This window comes from Leucoraja erinacea, chromosome 36 (assembly GCF_028641065.1).
Source record: "Leucoraja erinacea ecotype New England chromosome 36, Leri_hhj_1, whole genome shotgun sequence".
In the NCBI taxonomy this organism is placed as follows: domain Eukaryota; kingdom Metazoa; phylum Chordata; class Chondrichthyes; order Rajiformes; family Rajidae; genus Leucoraja; species Leucoraja erinaceus.
The window spans coordinates 14316169-14337373 of NC_073412.1; the positions used below are offsets into that span (position 1 = coordinate 14316169).

At 49.6% G+C, this 21205-nt stretch overlaps 1 protein-coding gene across 1 annotated transcript in view; it reads left to right on the forward strand.

Annotated features, from left to right (window-relative positions):
- tln2b (talin 2b) overlaps positions 1–21205 on the forward strand; it is a 321397-nt gene that overhangs the window by 55181 nt on the left and 245011 nt on the right. Inside the window, 1 exon segment of the mRNA XM_055662804.1 lies at positions 18398–18442. The gene's annotated coding sequence lies outside the window, so the exon portion shown is untranslated.

Sequence of the window (21205 nt, forward strand, 5' to 3'; positions counted from 1 at the left end):
AACAGCACAGAAACAGGCCCCTCAGCCCACCGGGTCTGTGCTGACCAGCGACCCCCGCACATTAACATTATCCTATACACACTAGGGATCATTTTTACATTTAACCAAGCCTACAAACCTTTACGTCTTTGGAGTGTAAGGGACAGAAGTTTAGGGGTAAATATGAGGGGGGAACTTCTTTACGCAGAGACTGATGGCGGTGTGGAATGAGCTTCCAGTGGTGGAGGCAGGTTCATTGGTATCATTTAAAAATAAATTGGATAGGCATATGGATGAGAAGGGAATGGAGGGGTATGGTACGAGTGCAGGCAGGTGGGGGACTTGTAGGGCCGAGATGGCCTGTTTCCGTGCTGTAATTGAACGTATAACCTTCCTACAGGCAGCACCCGTAGTCGGGATCGAACCCGGGTCTCCGGCGCTGCAAACGCTGTAAGGCAGCAACTCTACCGCTGTGCCACTGTATCTCTAAACCAAACTAAGCGCAGCATGTGCAGGGCGCACCCCGCTGTGCACACATGCAAGAGACGCTATTTTGCTGCAGCTGACCACAAACCCACCCTTGCAGCCATCGCCTCCATTCACTGCTTCAAGATCACGCTGCAAGATTCCTTCTCAATGTTTCCAGTATTAGTGTGATGTGTATATGGGAAAAATATCACATTAATTCCTCAAGGGAGAGGAGAGGAAGAAAGGATGCTTAGCAACTGTGGAAAACTAATAAACCTGTGGCCGCTGGGATCTGAAGTTAAAAACAGAAATACTGCTACAAACAGCGGTGGGAACGGAACCAGGAAACCCTTCACCACAGTCATCCCCTCTGTTCCCCTCTCCTACTGGGAAGATGATACGATACGGTTTGATAGAATTTAATTAGATGCAGAACCTTGCAAGCACACACCACCAGAGTGAGGATCTATTTCTTCCCTGCTGTTATCAAACTACTATCAATCCATAGGTTAGGGTGCAGTCCCCAGTCACCCCCCCCCCCTCCCATTGCCCCGTACCCTGTACTCCCGCACGTCCATCAGTCATTCCCCCCGTACCCACCACTCTCCCGATGCCCATGCCTCCCCCTCCCCCTCCCCCGTATGCCCCACCCCACTTTATCCCATATGCCCATTATTCAACCCCATTCCTCTGTACCCCCGCTTTCCCCATTATTCATCTACCCCCCATTCCCTGTACCCCACCCTCCCGCACACCATTATTACCCCCCCCCCCCCCCCCCCCCATTTGGTGGGGTACCTTCACCATTGCTCTATCAGCTGCTAGCCTGTCGGGGCTGTAGTGGGTGACTGGGGTACCAGAGGAAACCCACGCAGGATCGGCAGTGAACAGCTAGCGGGTGGAGCCACTGCCAGGCAGCTCCGAGTTCGATTCCCACCTGTGACGCTGTCTGTGTGGAGTTTGCCCGTGCTGCCTGTGACCGCGTGGGTTTCCTCCGGCTGCTCAGGCTTCCTCCCTCATCTCAACCTTGTGCGGGTTTATATGTGAAATGGTCGCTGTAAATTGCCTCTCGTGTTTGGCTGGGGTGTGGAATCTGGGGGAGTAGAAGTGTGTGGATGAGTGTCTTTGTGGATAGTATGAACTCGACTGGCTGAAGGGCCAGTTGCATTTCTACAGTGCTCAGGTTTAGATGTGTCTGGCAGTGCAATGCCTGGGGTCAGGACAGATCCTGGGGTTCTGGAGCTCAGTGGCAGAGATATTAACAGTGCCTGGAATGTGCTGCCAGGGGAGGTGGTGGAAGCAGATACAATAGTGGTGTTTATGAGGCTATTAGACATGGATATGCGGGGTATGGATCACATGCAGGCAGAGGATATTAGTTTAACTTGGCAACATGTTCGGCACGGACATTGTGGGCTGAAGGGCCTGTTCTATGTTGGAATTGCCACACCGTGATTTGAGGAGGGGTTTGGCAGGCTAGGTTTCTCTTCAGAGCTGAGAGAAGTGAGTTCATTGAAACTTTTAGTTTAGTTTGGAGATACGGTGTGGAAATAGGCCCTTCGGCCCACTGAGTCCATGCTGACCAGCAACCACCCACACACTAACACTATCCTACACACACTAGGGACAATTTACAGTTTTACTGAAGCCAATTAACCTACAAACCTGCACGTCTTTGGAGTGCGGGAGGAAACCGGAGCACCCGGAGAAAACCCAAGCAGTCACGGGGAGAACGTACAAACTCTGCACCCATAGTCCGGATTGTTATGTGGTCTCTGGTCCTGTACAGGCAGCAACTTTACCGCTGTGCCCCTGCTTGCTGTGTGGTGAGGAGAAGGACAGACATTATCAGTAGGCAGGACAGTCGGGTTGTGAAATACTATGCATGGAATTTGACCTGATTGGCCTGTCCGAAGACAATCTCCCCATTAAGAGGAGTACTGAATGAGTGGGGAATGAGTGGATCGTGAGAACAGACTGAGGGGTTCATGACGGAGGGTGGGGACGGGGGGGTGGTGGCTGTTTGCTGGGGTGGGAGAGTGAAAACTGAACACTGTATCAGTAGTGAAGATTGATACAAAATGCTGAAGAAGGGTCTCGACCCAAAACATCACCCATCCCTTCTATCCAGAGATGCTGCCTGTCCCGCTGAGTTTCACCAGCATTTTGTGTCTATCCTTGGTTTAAACCAGCATCTGCATACCTTCGTGGACAAAAGTGCTGGAGAAACTCAGCAGGTGCAGCAGCATCTATGGAGCGAAGGAAATAGGCAACGTTTCGTCCCGAAACGTTGCCTATTTCCTTCGCTCCATAGACGCTGCTGCACCCGCTGAGTTTCTCCAGCATTTTTGTCTACCTTCGATTTTCCAGCATCTGCAGTTCCTTGTTAAACACATCTGCATTCCTTCCTACTGTATGAGCGTTGGTTAGTCAGATAAAGTTTGTTCCTTCCGCTCATCTGTCATCTCCCCTATGGGGACATCTCTGGAAAAAAGACAATTTTAGGGAAGGATAATATAATATCTTTTTCGATCCAAACTATTTGGGGATTAAAATATCTGGCAGATGTGTTGTTAATGGACTCCACCCTTGGGCGGCAGAGAGCGGGAGGAAGGTGGAAGGTCAGTGTTGTACAGCGGCTGCCTTTGTGTGGGCTAGGGCTGGTGCCACAAACAACAAGCGCCTGACAATGAGAAATACTGAAGATAGAACCAAAATGCTGGAGCTGATATGCGACAAAAATATCTACTTTATCCCTTTCCCCCGTCTCTCAGTCTGAAGAAGGGTCTCGCCCCGAAACGTCACCCATTCCTTTTCTCCAGAGATGCTGCCTGTCCCGCTGAGTTACTCCAGCATTTTGTGCCTACCCTCAGTTTAAACCTGCATCTGCAGTTCCTTCCTACACAATTGAGAAATACCACTGTCTTTTCTCTGGGGTACTGATGGGGATCTTATAGAAACTTACAAAATTCTTAAGGGGTTGGACAGGCTAGATGCAGGAAGATTGCTCCCGATGTTGGGGAAGTCCAGAACAAGGGGTCACCGTTTAAGGATAAGGGGGAAGTCTTTTAGGGCCGAGATGAGAATTTTTTTTTTCACACAGAGAGTGGTGAATCTCTGGAACTCTCTGCCACAGAACGTAGTTGAGGCCAGTTCATTGGCTAAATTTAAGAGGGAGTTAGATGTGGCCCTTGTGGCTAAAGGGATCAGGGGGTATGGAGAGAAGGCAGGTACAAGATACTGAGTTGGATGATCAGCCATGATCATATTGAATGGCGGTGCAGGCTCGAAGGGCCGAATGGCCTACTCCTGCACCTATTTTCTATGTTTCTATGTACGTGAGGATTTTGCATCTCATCTCCAGGTTGGGATTTTCCTTCTGACTGAGGCAGTGGCTTGAAACCCTTGGATGAGGGTCAGTCGGGGGGGGGGGGGGGGACCCGCGCTCCCTTGCAAGGTGTGTGGGGGGGGGGGGGGGGGGGGGCTGGTGCCCGCGGAAAGAGCGTGCAGAGGCCTGCATTGGTGGAACGGTGCAAGGTCACATGGAGAAGTGGCAATGCATGGAGCTGCAGTGAATGAGCGATGCAGTGAGGAGGGAACGTACGTGAGGGAACAGTACCCAGGGGCGATGCAGTGTTGCAGGGACATGCACTGAGGAGCAATGCAGTGACTCGTGGGGAGGGAGCGGTGCAGGGACCCACTGCATTTTTGGTGAATCTATCATGTGTAGCTTTGTGTGTGAGGAGGGGGCAGGAATAGCGGCCATCAGGTTACGTTGGGATTCAGTGTTCTCAATCCTTCTTCCGCCCATCATTTTAACCTGATGTGTGCAGCCCTTCTTGGCCGTGGAGTCGTACAGCTCAGAAGCAGGCCATTCGGCCCAACTCAGCCATGCTAACCAAGATGCCCATGTCCTTCTGAACCCCACCTGTCCTTGCCTTGCCTTGCTCTCCCCCAGATGCCTCCCTGACCTCTGCCCATTACCCCCATCTCCCCCAGTCCCATTGACCCTCCCTGCTGAGGATGGCAGGACCTCCCACGTGCCAATGCCCAGTCCCCAGGCCATTCAGCCCATCAAGTCAATGCTGGCTCTCAGGGCAATCCCATTAGTGCCGTTTCCCATGTACGTCACATTGACTAATTCTCCCTTGGGTGTTCATGCACCCCCACCCACACCACTGCGCTCCTGCACCCATCCATGCACGGGGTGACTGCAGCTACGTAACTCACCAGTGTGTCTGTGGGATCATCATAAGTGATCGGAGTAGAATTAGGCCATTTGGACCATCAAGTCAACTCCGCCATTCAATCATAGCTGATCTATCTCTCCTTGATGTGGATGGAAACTGGAGCAGGCAGAGGGATCCATGCAGTCGTGGGAAGACATTTCTCGTGGTCAATATCCAGTGGGATCTCTAACTCTACCCTTACTTGACCTCACGGGTTGAACTCTGACCCTTATCCACAGACCCACACACTCTTTAACCCCATCATCTACCATCCAAGATCCAAGATGGCACCGAACTAGGGTAGCCAATTGTCCCATATTAGCTGGGACATCACGGATTTTAGGCTGAATTGGTTTGTCCCGTACAGGACCGCCCTTGTCCCATATTTGACTGCTGCTACTCGGGTCGAGGGGACTGTCGGGTCGGAGCGACCTTCGGACCTTTGCTTACCGCCGACACCACCACCCCTCCTTCTCACGGCCGATCATTGGTTCATGAGTTGGACGGGGCGCTGGACTTTGTCGCGTGGCCCGGGCCAAAACTCCTCAGCTGGCCCCGCCGGCTGGGCTTTGTGTGCGGTCCAGCACCCGGGCCAACTCATCATTCCCCCAGCCACGGCCAAGTCGGTCAACGGATTGCCGTCGGGAAATTATCCCGTATTTTGACCCTTTGTCCCTTATCTGGGAGTGAGAAAGTTGGTGACCCTACGCCCAGCCCAGGTGACTCCTCGTGTACTGGTCACGGCAGGTTTACCATCGCTACTCCTACAGCAACATCTCGTATTCATCTTCTTCCTTTCATCATGTGTCTGTACATTGTGGACGGCTCGATTGGAATATCTTGTCTTTCCGTTGATGGGTTAATACACATCACAGGCGGCGCAGCGGGTAGTGCTGCTGCCTCACAGTGCCGGGGACCCGGGTTCGATCCTGACTATGGGTGCTGTCTGTATGGAGTTTGTACCTTCTCCCTGTGACCTGCGTGGGTTTTCTCCGGGATCTCCGGTTTCCTTCCACACTCCAATGTAAGAGTGGTGTGCAGGTAAATTGGCTTGGTATAATTGTAAATTGTCCCTTGTGTGTGTAGGATAGTGTAAGTGTGCAGGGATCGCTGGTCGGCGTGGGCCGAAGGGCCTGTTTCTGCACTGTATCTCTAAACTGAAGATTTGTACATTGTTGCAAGGTCAGCATTTATTGCCTTTCCCAATTTTCATCAATGGGAAATGGATTTTGAAAGTGAATCGAAGAGTGGAACAAAGATAGACACAAAATGCTGGAGTAACTCAGCGGGACAGGCAGCATCTCTGGAGAGAAGGAATGGGTGACGATTTGGGTCGAGACCCTTCTTTAGAAGAGTGGACCACTTTGGTCAGGCAGGGGTTACACACAGGCCAGCTAAAAGCCCTGAAGAATGTGAATGGACTGGGTGGGTTTGTCCAGCCGACTCTGTCATCAATGGCTTGGCCACACATGGAGAGGATGCTGCTGAAGGTCTTGTGTGTCTGTCTGTCAAGATCTAGATCACTCGTACTACTGATCATTTATCATATTAGAGTTTATATTGATTTGTTGTATGGACGGGTCTGTGAAGCTGCAGCTGGTAGGAACGTCATTGTTCCCGGTACATGTGACAATTAAACACGTGGCCACTCTGGCCAGAAGCCACTCTGTGACCCGTACACCGATCCCTGGCACCCTGTGGTCCTGAGCCACAGGCTCCCCACCCCCGCGACTCTCTCACTCACTCTCGTTCAATTTCCTCTTCCTCTCATTTTCTGATCGATCTCGCTGGCTCTTGCGCTCTTTCTCCCTCTTCTCCCTCTCTCTGTCTCTCGTTGCCTGTCTGTCTCTGCCTCTCTTCCTCTCTCTCTCTCTGTCTCTCTCTCTCTGTCTCTCTCTGTCTGTCTCACTCTCTCTCTCTCTCTCTCTCTCTCTCTCTCCTCTCTCTCTCTGTCTCTCTCTCTCTCACTCTCTCTCTCGCTCTCTCTGTCTCTCACTGTCTCTGTCTGTCTGTCTCTCTCTGTCTGTCTGTCTGTCCCTCTCTCCGTCTCTCTCTCTCTCTCTGTCCCTCTGTCTCTGTCCCTCTCTGTCTCTCTGTCCCCCCTTCCCTTGTGCCTCTGCCCCCCTGTCCCTCTCCCTGTGTGCATGGTGTAGCCCAGTGTAGGTGGGTGCTGGTGATCCCACTCTCTGTCAGCACCAGCCTAGCACAGAGTTTCACACAGTGTGGCTAATCCTGATTTAGTCCCGTGCTGCTAATGTTTCCACCAGATCACAGCCAGGGTCCTGTGAACTGCAGCCATTCTCTTGCCCAGCTGGTCATGGGCTTCCTACAGAGCAGGCAGCTGGCAGATTAGGTTTCACAGCAACTGGGGGAAGTTGTTGAGACAAATCCATCCACAGCAGTCGAATTAAACTGGATCTGAACCTCCTCACTGCCAGAGAGGAAGAGAATTAGTGGGAGTGGTTGATGGGTGGGATAGAGTCGGGGGGGGGGGGGGGGGGGGGGGGGGGGCTGTTGAAGGATTGAATGGAATGGAACGGCAGAAGCTGGTTTAAACTGAAGATGGACACAAAATGCTGGAGTAACTGCGGGTCAGGCAGCATCATTCAGAAGAAGAATGTCACCCATTCCTTCTCTCCAGAGATGCTGCCTGATCTGCTGAGTTACTCCAGCACTCTGTGTCTATCTTTGATAGTGGGAGTTAGGTTGGAGGATGGGGTCATGATGGGACTTGGAAAGTGTGGACTCCGACTGCCTCTCAGTGAACACAGGCACTGGTGATGCTGCTTGCCGCTGCCTTCCATGTTTCACAACAGCCTTTCGGTTGATGGCCAAGATTACGTGTGGTCATAGATCAGCATCAGGATCGGTCTGGCACACCGGTCATGACATGTCCATTGTTGACCGCTCTCACCAGTCACCGTGTCCCCTATACAAACTGGGCTGCGTTGTACAGTTGTACAAGACATTGGTGAGGCCACATTTGCAGTATTTTGTGCAGTTGTGGTCACTCTGGAAGAATGCAGGGAACATTGACGAGAATGCTGCTAGAACTTGAGGGCCTGAGCTACAGAAAGAGGCCGGGCAGCCGAAGACTTTATTCCTTGGAGCGCAAGAGGCTGTGGGATGATTTGATGGAGGTGTATATAATCTGTATTCTTTATCTGTATAAAACCATGATGAGATTAGGGTGAATGGACCCCCAGGATAGGAGAGTGGAGAACCAGTGGACAGATGATTAAGGTGAGAGAGCGGCAACGTTTAATAGGAACCTGGGGCAACCTGGCCACACAGATTGTGGCAGGTATAAGAGGAGGTCATTGAGGCAGGTACTATGTGCATTTAGCGTATTGTGTGTAGTTCTGGTCACCCCATTACAGGAGGGATGTGGATGTTTTGGAAATGCTGCAGAATGATTTTTGGATTATGGGATATGAGCTACAGGGAGAGGTTAGACAGACAGGGTGCCGGAGATTGTGGGGAAGTTTGATAGCATATACAGATATAAGATTAAGGCATAGATAGTCGGAACTATTTTCCCAAGTATAGTAAAATTAAATGCAAGAGGGCAGAGCTTTAAGATGAGAGGGGCAACAATGTAAAGGAGATGCAAGATTTTTCCACAGAGGGGGGTGGGTGCCTGGAACGTGCTGCCAGGGGTGGTGGTGGAGGCAGATATGATAGTGCAGTGTAGGGGACTTGGATAGGTGTATGGAAATGCACAAATATGGATTATGTGCAGCTAGATAAAGAGTTGGGCTTTGCAACATGTTTGGTACAGACCTTGTGGGCCGAAGGGCCTGTTCTTGTGCTGTACTGTTCTATGTTCTATGGGGGATTGCCTAGTTGGGGGGAGGGGGGTGAGGATAAAGAGGAAGAGATTGCATTTGGAGGGAGGGGTGGGTCCATTTGCACTGACTACACAGAGCTGTTCCAGCCACTGTTACGGACTTTGGGACAGTTCCTTTGGGACGGTACTTTTCTGAACCAGTCAGGCCAATCAATGTGAGGAGTTACTCCGGGATTTGCTGGGTTTCTCGGTCGGCTGAGACACTCTGGGATACTGCGAGCAGCTAGTAGATGTCAGGGATCTGCCAGAGTACAGTGCCTTGGTGGGAAGAAGGTCTGACCTAGTCACAGAGCCATCTGTTTCAACATTGACGCTGGAGACCTCGGCCCACCAACTAGGCCCAAGCCATGTCTGACTATATCTATGGAACTGTATAGCTGATAAGGTGAGTCAGTGAGGGGGGGGAGGATAGCTTTACACCAAGGGTTGCAGGGAGAAGTGCCAGTAGAAAATTACGTATAAAATTATAAAAGGACTGGAGAAGCTCGATGCAGGAAAAATGTTGGGAGAGTCCAGAACCAGGGGCCACAGTCTAAGAATAAAGGGGAGGCCATTTAAAACTTGATGACAAAAAAACTTTTTCACCCAGAGAGCTGTGAATTTGTGGAATTCTCTGCCATAGAAGGCAGTGGAGGCCAAATCACTGGATGAATTTAAAAGAGAGTTAGATAGAGCTCTCGGGGCTAGCGGGATCAAGGGATATGGGGAGAAGGCAGGCACGGGTTACTGATTTGGATAATAGAAACATAGAAACATACAAAATAGGTGCAGGAGTAGGCCATTCGGCCTTTCGAGCCTTCACCGCCATTCGATATGATCATGGCTGATCATCCAACTCAGTATCCCATCCCTGCCTTCTCTCCATACCCCCTGATCCCATTAGCCACAAGGGCCACATCTAACTCCCTCTTAAATATAGCCAATGAACTGGCCCCAACTACCTTCTGTGGCAGAGAATTCCACAGATTCAACACTCTCTGTGAAAAAATGATCAGCCATGATCACAATGAATGGCGGTGCTGGCTCGAAGGGCTAGATAGGGAGGGATGAGTGGACCAGGTCTGTGTGGAAGGCTGAAAGGGAAGTAGAGGGCAGGATGTGAGTGGTGGTGGCATCATGTTGGAGCCGGCAGATACATTTACATGCTGGGTTCCCCCATTGTTCTCAGCTGTCCACCTCCTTCTGCATCCCTCCTTGTCCGGCCTCCTTGTCTGGCCTGCTTGCCCGGCCTCCTTGTCCGGCCTGCTTGTCCGGCCTCCTTCCCCGGCCTGCTTGCCCAGCCTGCTTGCCCGGCCCCGGCCTGCTTGCCCGGCCTCCTTCTCCATCCCTCCTTGTCCGGACCTCCTTGCCCGGCCTGCTTGCCCGGCCTCCTTCTCCATCCCTCCTTGCCCGGCCTGTTTGCCCAGCCTACTTGTCCGGCCTCCTTGCCCGGCCTGCTTGCCCGGCCCCCTTCTCCATCCCTCCTTGCCCGGCCTGCTTGCCCGGCCTGCTTGCCCGGAGTGTCCCAGATGTGGTTTGAGAGAGCCCTACAGTGGGGTGGGATGGACCACTGTGCTTCCCCCAAGCCTGAGTTGAGGTGTTCAGCTTGGTTTCATGAACCACAGTGAAGGCAAGAAGGAGCGCTCTCCTCATAGTCTGGACGATGCACGTGTGCCCTCTGTGCCCTTACAGTGGGCACTTACCCTCTGCCCCTAAGGCAACACAGGAAGGAGACAAATGCCCTTGGGGGGGTGAGGGGGGTGGCACAAGGAGTTTAGTTTAGAGATACAGCACGGAAACAGGCCCTTCGGCCCACCGGGTCTGCGCCGACCAGCGATCCCCGCACATTAACACATTATCCTACACACACACTAGGGACAATTGTTACATTTACCAAGCCAATTAACCTACAAACCTGCACGTCTTTGGAGCTTTGTGCCGAGGTTTACAGTTGAAGGCAAAATTGTATATTTGCTGGATATGCGGCAATGTGCTTGAATTGTGGAAAGCAGTGATGTAGCGTGGTCCTGAGCCGTGCATAGTAGACTGCTGGCTCCTGCACTGCAGATGTGACTACACTTGCAGACTCATTTCATCCATGTGGAGCTCCAGAGATTATCCTGAGCACCTGAAGTATCCAGTCGGAATGCCATGGGCTATTTGCCAAGAGGGTTGAGATACATTCTCTACAACTGAGGGATAACATTGGGGATGGCACGGTGGTGCAGCGGTAGTGTTGCTGCCTTACAGCACCAGAGACCCGGGTTCGATACTGTCTACGGGTGCTGTCTGTACGTAGATTGTACCTTCTCCCCATGACCGAGTAGGTTTTCTCCAAGTGCTATGGTTTCCTCCCACACTCCAAAGATGTATTCTTTTGCAAGTTAATTGGCTTCGGTAAAGATTGCAAGTTGTCTCTAGTGTGTGTAGGATAGTGCTAGTGTGCAGGGATCGCTGGTCGGCACGGATTTAGTGCGGTGTTCTGTATCTCGCGCTGTATCTCTAAACTAAATATAGAACAGAACCACACAGAATCTGGCCCTTCGGCCAATGATATCTGTGCTAAACATGATGAGCAGTCAGGCAGCATCTTTGGAGACCATGGCCGTGACATTTCTTCAGACACCAGACTCTGGCTTTCGTCTTGGCCGTGTCGGAGGTTGAGTGGTGACTAAGATCATGAGGCGTTTGGATAAAGTGTCGCTGTTTTTTTCCTCGTGTAGAGGATTTTAAAACGGGAATGAATAGGTTTCAGCTGAGAGCGGAGAGATTTAAGCAAGGCCTCAGGCCAACGTTTTCACTCAAAGAGTAGCCTTTGTCTGGAATGAGATGTCAGAAGGAGCAATAGACATGAATTTAATTACGACTTGTGAGGAATTTGCACAGATCTAGGACAGCTGAAGGACAGATATATGGAGAGGAAGTGTTCAGAGGTTTAGTTTAGAGATACATCGTGGAAACAGGCCCTTCGGCCCATCAAGTCCGCAGTGACCAGCTATCCTCACACATTAACACTATCCTACACACACTAGGGACAATTTACATCCTTACCAAGCCAATTAAACTACAAACCGGTACGTCTTTGGAGTGTGGGAGGAAACCGACGATCTCAGAGACAACCCATACAGGTCACGGGGAGAACGTACAAACTCCGTACAGACAGCACCCGTAGCAGGATCAAACCCGGGTCTCTGGTGCTGTCAGGCAGCAACTCTACCGCTGCGCCACCGTGCCGCCCAGTACTAGGTCTGGGGCCCAGATGTAGGCAAATGGGACTAGCCCAATATTTACTTGGTCAGCAGGGACAGTGTGGGTTGAGGAGCCTTTATCCATCCTGTATAGCTCTTTGATTCTATGACTCAAGTGGCTTGTTGTCTCAATCAATTAAAGACAATCTCCCCATTAAATAGTCTGTGGTGTGACTGGGCCACATGTCTTATGAACATGAGCTGTTTGTTCTGGACTAACTACAAAACACTCTGGCCAAGAAAGCCCACCAAAGCCGCTACTTCCTCAGAAGACGCGTGAAATTCAGCATGTCGCCATGACTCTTGCCATTTTCTACAGATGCACCTTTGAAAGCATCCTATCAGTATGCATCACTGCCAGGTTTGCCAATCACTCCACCCAAGACCGCAGAAGTTGTCGAGTTCTAAACGCAGACCAGTCCATCAGACTAACTAACTTCCCTTTTGTGTATCTGTACACGATGGACGGCTCGATTTCAATCACGTATAGTCTTTCCGCTGACTGGTTAGCATGCACCAAAAGCTTTTCACTGTACCTCGGTACACGTGGCAATAAATTAAATTCAAACCTGATGCTGGGTTTAATTGTGTCAGATTTAAATACATCTTTCCTTGACTGAATCTCATTCCATCAGCACGTCTACTTTTAGAAGCGGTTATAAAAAGAATGAAATCGCCGCGACAGTTAACATCAAGTTACCGCGACTCTCCCTGGAAGAACGGAAATCACCAGCAGTCCGTGTGACTATCAATGAACATATAGGGTTGTGGGTTATAAGAGCAGAATTAGGCCATTCAGCCCATCAAATCTACTCGGCCATTCAATCATGGCTGATGTTTAAGAAAGAACTGCAGATGCTAGAGAAATCTACTCTGCCATTCAATCATTGCTGATCTATCTTTCCTTCTCAACATCATTCTCCTGCCTTCTCCCCATAAACTCTGACACCCATACTAATCAAGAATCTATCAAACTCTGCCTTAAAAATGCCCATTGATTTGGCCTCCACAGCCGTCCGTGGCAATGAATCCCACAGATTCACCACCCTCTGACTTCAGAAATCCATCCTCATCTCCCTGCTAAAGATATGTCCTTTAATTCTGAGGCGATGGCCTCTAGTCCTAGACTCTCCCACTAGTGGAAACATCCTCTCCACATCCAAATAGTTGCGATATTGACAAGAAGGAAGTTGAAGTTGTTGACCTGTCCACTTCAGCGCTGTAGATGCAGACGGGAATGTGTTGACCATCACACCTCCTGGTCTGTAACCAGCTCATTCCCGTTGTTGACATTGAGGGAGAGATTGTTGTTCTGATGCCATGTGTCTAAGCTCACGATCTCCTTCCTGTACTCCATCTTGTCACGGTTCTTGGTCTGGCCGGCCACAATGGTGTCATCTGCAAATCTGTAGATGGAGCCAGAACAGAATTTGGCCGCAGGAATAGTCTATAAATAGTACACACTCCAGCGCTGAAGTGGAGAGGGCAAGGGCTTCAAACTCCCCAGTGTAAATATCACAACTATTTGGATGTAGAGAGGATGTTTCAACTAGTGGGACAGTCTAGGACCAGAGGCCATCGCCTCAGCATAAAAGGAAGGAGATGAGGAGGGATCCCTATCTCTGAAGGCCCTTGTTATCTAGATGTCCCAGGGTTGGGTTTAGGGCCATGGAGAGAATGGAGCAGTTGGGCTTGTACACTCTGGAGTTTATAAGGATGAGAGGGAATCTCATTGAAACATATAAGATTGGTAAGGGCTTGGACACGCTAGAGGCAGGAAACATGTCCCCGATGTTGGGGGAGTCCTGAACCAGGGGACACAGTTTAAGAATAAGGGGTTGGTCATTTAAAACAGAGACGAGGAAACGCTTTTTCTCACAGTGGTGAGTGTGGAATTCTCTATCTCAGTGGAGGCAGGTTCTCTGGATGCTTTCAAGAGAGAGTCAGGGGATATGGGGAGAAGGCAGGAATGGCCGACTCCTGCACCTATTGTCTATTGTCTATTGAGACAGCTCCTGCCGTGGGCTGTTATGGTGGTGGTGAAAGTTCAGTGGGTCAAGGCAGTCCAGGAAGCTGGAGATAATGTGTGCCCTGACCAGTCCATTGAAACACCTCGTGATGGTGGGTGTGACAGCCACAGGGTGGGGTTCATTAGGTAGACCAGCTTACTTTAGTTTAGAGATACAGCGCAGAAACAGGCCTTATCGGCCCACCGGGTGCGTGCCGGAATGATGGTGGTCTTCTTAAACCAGGCGGGAACCTCAATTTGGAGTAGGGAGAGATTAAAGAAATGCAAGAATACTTTAGTTTTCAGCGTGGAAACAGGGCCTTCGGCCCACCGGGTCCGTACTGACCCGCGATCCCCGCATATTAACACTATTCTACACACGCTAAGGACAATTTTTACATTTGCCGAGCCAATTAACTTACGAACATTTGCGTCTTTGGAGTGTGGGAGGAATCCGAAGGTCTCGGAGAAAACCCACGCGGTCATAGGGTGAACGTACAAACTGCACAGACAGCACCCGTAGTCGGGATTGAACCCGGCGCTGCAAACGCTGTAAGGCAGCAACTCTACCGCTGCACCACCGTGCCACCTTCTTTCAGCTGATGGGAGCAAAGAGTAACCAGTTGGGTTGGGGGGGGGGGGGGGGGGGCGGCAAGATCTAAGAGGGACCCTGGGTGGGGCGAGGGTTGAGAGTGACGTGTTCGTGTGGGGAGCCACCAAGCACAAGGACCATTTGGGAGGCCTCCTGTGGACATGTGCGGTGTCAGGCCTACTTTGCTGCTGTGAGAAGAGAAAATTACCAAAAGCTTTTGAAACGTTGTCGGCCCCAGATACGTGGCGAGTGTTTGTGCGCTGCCTTGGTGCGGCGTGCTGTGTGATTTGATCGGGTTGTATGCAGAACAAAGCATATCGCTGAACCTGGTGACAGTATCATGGATCCATCATTAGTCTCTCGTGCAAGGACACCACAGTGACCACCGCTTTCCTCTGGGTTCACTCTCTGCAAGGCCAGCCTGGCATCGTCGACAGTGACCCTGGGCACAGGCTCACCCGAGCCTGGCCTCTGTTCAAACTTGTCGGGGAGAGGGCCATTCATGCCAGTCATGCTGGCTGACATTGCATTATACCATGTTTCAGCATTTCAAAACATTCTATTCCTTCCACATAGAGTCCAAGTCATAGAGTGATACAGTGTCGAAATAGGCCCTTCGGCCCAACGTACCCACACTGGCCAACATGCCCCATCTGCACTAGTCCCACCTGCCAGCATTTGTTCCATATCCCCCCAAACCTATCCTATCCATGTACTTGTCTAACTGTTTCTTAAATGTTGGGATAGTCCCAGCCTCATCTACCTCCTCTGGCAGCTCGTTGCATACACCCACCACTCTCTGTGTGGAAAAGTTACCCCTCATATTCCTATTAAATCTTTTCCCCTTCACGTTATACCTATGTCCTCTGGTCCTCCATTCATCTACTCTGGGCAAGAGACTCTGTGCATCTACCCGATCTATTCCTCTCATGATTTTATCCACCTTTAAATGATCACCCCTCATCCTCCTGCGCTCCAAGGAATAGAGACCCAGCCTACTGAACCTGATAGCTCACATCCTCCAGTCCTGGCAACATCCTCGTTTTGCTTCTCTTTATCCTTTTCAGCTTCACAACACTTTTCCTATAACATGGTGCTTTGAACGGAACACAATACTCTATATGTGGCCTCACCAGCATCTTATATAACTGCAATGTCTATACTGCTCTACTCATGGTTTTCCTGACTCCAGCCCTGACTTCTAGTGGTCAGACTACTGCTCCATGCCCAGTGAAGGACAAACACAAACATCTCCAGCTAAGTCCTTGGATAACCAGCATCTTTGCCCTTGGTTCCCATCACAAACACAGGCCTCTCATCAGCATTCCATGCTTACACGGCACGAGTGAAACTGTGCATGTCATTATTCATTCATTCTCTTGAGGCTACTACTCACAATCTCCAGTTATCATTTCAGAAGATGGTGACAGTGGTTTCTGAGCATTCTGTTTTAAAAGACATATACCATAAACATAAAAACAGAATAGTACAGAAACAGGATCAATAGTTTAGTTTAGTTTAGTTTATTGTCATGTGTCCGAGGTACAGTGAAAAGCTTTTGTTGCGTGCTATCCAGTCAGAGGAAAGACAATACTCGATTACAATCGAGCCGTCCACAATGTATGGATCCATGATAAAGGAATACTGTTTAGTGCAAGGTAAAGTCCGATCAAAGATAGTCCAAGGGTATCCAATGAGGTGGATAGTAGCTCTGGTTGTGGTAGGATGATTCAGTTGCCTGATAACAGCTGGGAAGAAACTGTCCCTTAATCTGGAGGTGTGCGTTTTCACACTCCTGTACCTCTTGCCTGGTGGGAGAGGGCCCACAATGTCTTCTGAATATGGCGCCAAGATGAGTTAATCTTCTCCGCCTGGATGTGATCTGTAACCTTCCATTCTCTGAATATCCATGTGACATTTCAAAGGTGAGGAGGAGCGGAAGTCTTGATGTCAGATCTTTACTGGGCATGAATGCTTTGCAAAATGTTGGTGTATCAATGGATTCCTGTTGAGGCTGTTGGGAAAGTAACATGTTGTATACTTTGTCAGTTATATTTCAATTGATGATATGTGTAAGAAAGAACTGCAGATTCTGTTTTAAATTGAATGTAGACACAAAATGCTGGAGTAACTCAGCGGGACAGGCAGCATCTCTGGAGAGAAGGAATGGGTGACGTTTCAGGTCGAGATCCTTTTTCAGTCTGAAGAAGGGTCTCAAGCAGCAACGTAATCCAGAGATGCCGCCTGTCCCGTTCAATTGATGATAAATCACGGCCACAGTCATATAGCAGGGAAATAGGACCTTCAGTTCAACTGCTGACCAAGGTGCCCATCCGTCAGTCCTGTTTGCCCGTGTTTGTCCCTATCCTATCCATGGACCAGTCCAAATGTCTTATACATGTTATTATATTACCTGCCTCAACTACCTCCTCTGGCAGCTCATTCCAAATGCCCACTACCCTCTGTGTGGAAAAAGTTGCCCCTCAGGTTTCTATTAAGTCGTTTGCCTCTCACCTTAAGCCTATGTCGCCTAGTTTTTGCACATGGATATTCAAAAGATAGTTATTTATTGTCACAGATGCTGTTATACATTATGTAGTGAAAGTTATTGTACATATAATGCTGGCGTCTCCATGTTTGCCGCCATTTCATCAAGCTCAATAAAGTTCATAAAGTTATTGATTCTGCAACCCAAGGTAAAAGACTGTGTACATTCACCTCATGATTTCTCATGTGTAAGAAGGGACTGCAGATGCTGAAGATAGACACAAAATGCAGGGAGTAACTCAGTGGGCAGACAGCTACTCCGGGGAAAAGGAATAGGTGACGTTTCGGGGTGAGATATATGATCACCCGTGAGCTTCCTGAGCAAGGAATGAAATCCTAGCCTGCCCAACCTCTCCCTAAAAGCTCAAGCCCTCTGGTCCTGGCCACATCTTGTAAATCTTCTCTGCACCCTTTCCAGCTTAGTTAACTTCTCGTGGCGCAGTGGTAGAGCTGCCGCCTTACAGCGCTTTCAGCGCCAGAGACCCGGGTTCGATCCCGACTGCAGGTGCTGTCTGTACAGAGTTCGAACCTTCTCCCCGTGACCACGTGGGATTTGTTCGGGAACTCTGATTATCTCCCACACTCCAAAGACGTACAGGTTTGCTTGGTATCATTGTTAATTGTACCTAGTGCGTGTGGGATAGTGTTAATGTGTGGGGATCGCTGATTGGCGCGGGCTAGGTGGGTTGATGTGTTTACACGTTCATCTCCAAAACTAAACTAAACTAAAATTACACATGTATACTTTAGGTGGAGCAAAGGGGAAATTATAGGGTGCAGAATATAGGTCAATGTCGTCTGGGCAAACACACAGTGACATTATTTTTTTGCATACAATCTAGTACAGTGTTGCCATACCTAAGCACTTCCTCATTTAGCAAGTGTAGAGAAATAGTCTGCTGAGTCCGCTTGCAAGAGGCGCCAAGTTCTGGCGCAGTTTTCAATGTCAGTCTGCGCTCTCGTTCTTGTGAGTGTGTCATGTTCCAGGTGAGTCCCAGGCTGTAGCAGACCGCCAGCCATCGCCTTACCTTGCATGCTCTTCACCTGTCCCTCTCCTCGCCCGTCCCTCCCCTCGCCCATTGTGGTCACTGCTTCATCCTCCCAGTCTACTCATTGTAACCCATCAATTCCACAGATGAAGTCCAATGGCCTCTATAGGGTAGGTGTGAATCGGACAGTACCCTAACTTAATGAAGGCTGATAACAGAGGGGATGAAGTTATTCCTGAGTCGAGTGATGCTCGCTGTCATGTTTCTGTATCTCTTCTGCCCACCTGTAGCAGGGGGAAACAGAAATGATCCTGGTGGGACAAGTCTTGGGTTAAGTTGGATATTTTGCCAAATACATGTATGTGTTTGTTGTTTGTTTATGATGTGTTTTATAGAGTACGATGATTACATATCTGTAGTGTTGCTACAAGTAAGAATTGCATTGTTCGGTTCAGGGACACATTACGTAAAACACTCTCCAATTGACTCTTTGATTTTTTTCTTCCAGCTGCAATTGGACAAAAGAAGTCACAAGATCAACATCCTCGGTGAGGTGAGACTTGGTTCTTTCTCTCTGGGAAGATTCTGCCTGCAAGTCAGAGTCCCTGTGTGTTCATTGTGTGTGGGCCTAAGGGTGGACTGACAAGGGGACTGAGCTAGACTACAAGGGGCCAGCCCTTCTCTCTTGTGGGCAGTGGGTTCACTGGGTGGGTGAGGCTGGGTCATTGGAAGCTTTTGAAGTGTAGATGGATGAATATTTCAGAGATTGAGGAAGTGAGGGTGAAGGGGAACTTGCACGATGATGGTACTATACGACACGATAGAACTTTATTTATCCCAGGAGGGAAATTGAGAGTTGAAACTACAGTGGCTGAGCAGAAGAGTTGCTGCCTTACAGCGCCAGAGACCCAAGTTTGATTCGGACTACGGGTGCTGTCAGTACGGAGTTTGTACGTTCTCTCGGTGACCTGCGTGGGTTTTCCTTTGATATGGAAGGCCATTCGACCCATTCAATTCAATTCAATTCAACTTTATTGTCATTGCACAGATACAAGTATAGGTACAACAAAATGCAGTTTAGCGTCTGGTCATGGTCATAGTGCAAGATAGTAGAAGTAGAAAATAAAAATACAGAATAAGCATACAATAGAGTAAAAGAGTACTGGTTAACAATGTGTGGAATGTGGATGGATTAGAAGCAAAACTGGTCCATAGGCAAATACTGTATACAAATGGGAGAGACTAAAGATATCTAGCGACGGAACTCCGAGTTCAGCAATGTAATGGTGTTGTTGAAAAAGCTGTTCCTCAGCCTGCTTGTGCGAGACCTGAGGCTCCTGTACCGCCTCCCTGATGGGAGGAGGGCAAACAGTCCATGGTTAGGGTGAGAGGGGTCCTTGATGATTTTCCCGGCCCGTCTCAGACACCGTTTTCGGTGGAGGGCATCCATGGCAGGGAGCGGGGCACCGATGATGTACTGCGCGGTTTTCACCACCCGTTGTAGTGCCTTCCTGTCAGCTGCGGTGCAACTGCTGTACCATACCGTGAAGCAGGTGGTCAGGATGTTTTCGATGGTACAGCAGTAAAAGTTGGCCAGGATCTGGGGGGACTGGTGAGCTTTCTTGAGCCTCCTCAGGAAGTAAAGGCGCTGCTGCGCCTTTTTGAACAATTTGGTGGTATTGAGGGACCAGGACAGATCCTCCGAGATGTGTACCCCGAGGAATTTGTTGTTGGAGACGCGCTCCACCTCAGTCCCGTTTATGTGGATGGGGGTATGTCTGCCCCCTCTGTTCTTCCTGAAGTCAACAATAATTTCCTTCGTCTTCTTGGAGTTGAGGACGAGGTTATTGTTGGCACACCAGGCTGCCAGGTGCTGGACTTCCTCCCTGTAGGCTGACTCGTCGTTGTCACTGATCAGTCCTACCACCGTGGTGTCGTTGGCAAATTTTATGATGGCATTGGAACCATACCTAGGGATGCAGTCATGGGTGAAGAGGGAGTAGAGGAGAGGGATGAGCACACAGCCCTGTGGCACTGAGTTTGGATTCAGTTTACTGTCACGTGTACCGAGGTACAGTGAAAAGCTTTTGATGCGTGCTAACCAGTCAGCGGAAAGACAACATGATTACAATCGAGTTGAGCCATTTACAGTGTATAGATACATGATGAATAATGTGACTAATGTGCGTGATGTCACGGGTGGAACAGCTGACGTTAATGCATCTTTGGTCCAAGATTTTGCCCCAAATGATCAGTGCCGTGCTATGGATAATGCATCAATCTGGTTCAATCAATGTTCTATCTGGTGGAAATATTGCATGTGCTGCGTCTGGAAGCTGGCTCTGTCCACGTACCCCGCTGTTGCAGGGCTGCCGTCACTGCTCACGATCACCCCCAGGCTCTGCAGTGTGCTGTGTGACTACCACAGTGTTCTTCCATACAGTGAGTGAGGTCCTGTGGGCAGTGTGTCTGTCTACAACGCTCCCAACACCATACATCCCACGTCAGCTGAGCTGAAGATTGGGCAGCTTACAAGCCAGCGGTATCAATATCGACTTCTCTATCTTTAATAACCCTTGCCTTCTCCTCTCTCTCTCTCTCTCATCCCCTCCCCATCCCAGTTCTCCAAGCAGTCTCACTGTCCTCTTCATTACATTGTTATCTTTGTATGCTTCCTTGTCAGCCTCCCCTAGCTAACAAATGATCTATTCTATATTTTCCTTGAGCGTTGTCCCCTTTGATGCCTCATTTTTACACCTTATCCTTCCATATCTCTGTGTCTCCCTCCCCTGACTCTCCATCAGAACAAGGGTCTCGACCCGAAACGTCACCCATTCCTTCTATCCAGAGATTCTCCCATGTCCCGCTGGATTATTCCAGCATTTTAACCATATAACCATATAACAATTACAGCACGGAAACAGGCCATCTCGACCCTTCTAGTCCGTGCCGAACACATAATCTCCCCTAGTCCCATATACCTGCGCTCAGACCATAACCCTCCATTCCCTTCCCATCCATATAACTATCCAATTTATTTTTAAATGATAAAAACGAACCTGCCTCCACCACCTTCACTGGAAGCTCATTCCACACAGCTACCACTCTCTGAGTAAAGAAGTTCCCCCTCATGTTACCCCTAAACTTCAGTCCCTTAATTCTCATGTCATGTCCCCTTGTTTGAATCTTCCCTACTCTCAGTGGGAAAAGCTTTTCCACGTCAACTCTGTCTATCCCTCTCATCATTTTAAAAAACCTCTATCAAGTCCTTAACCTTCTGCGCTCCAAAGAATAAGGCCCTAACTTGTTCAACCTT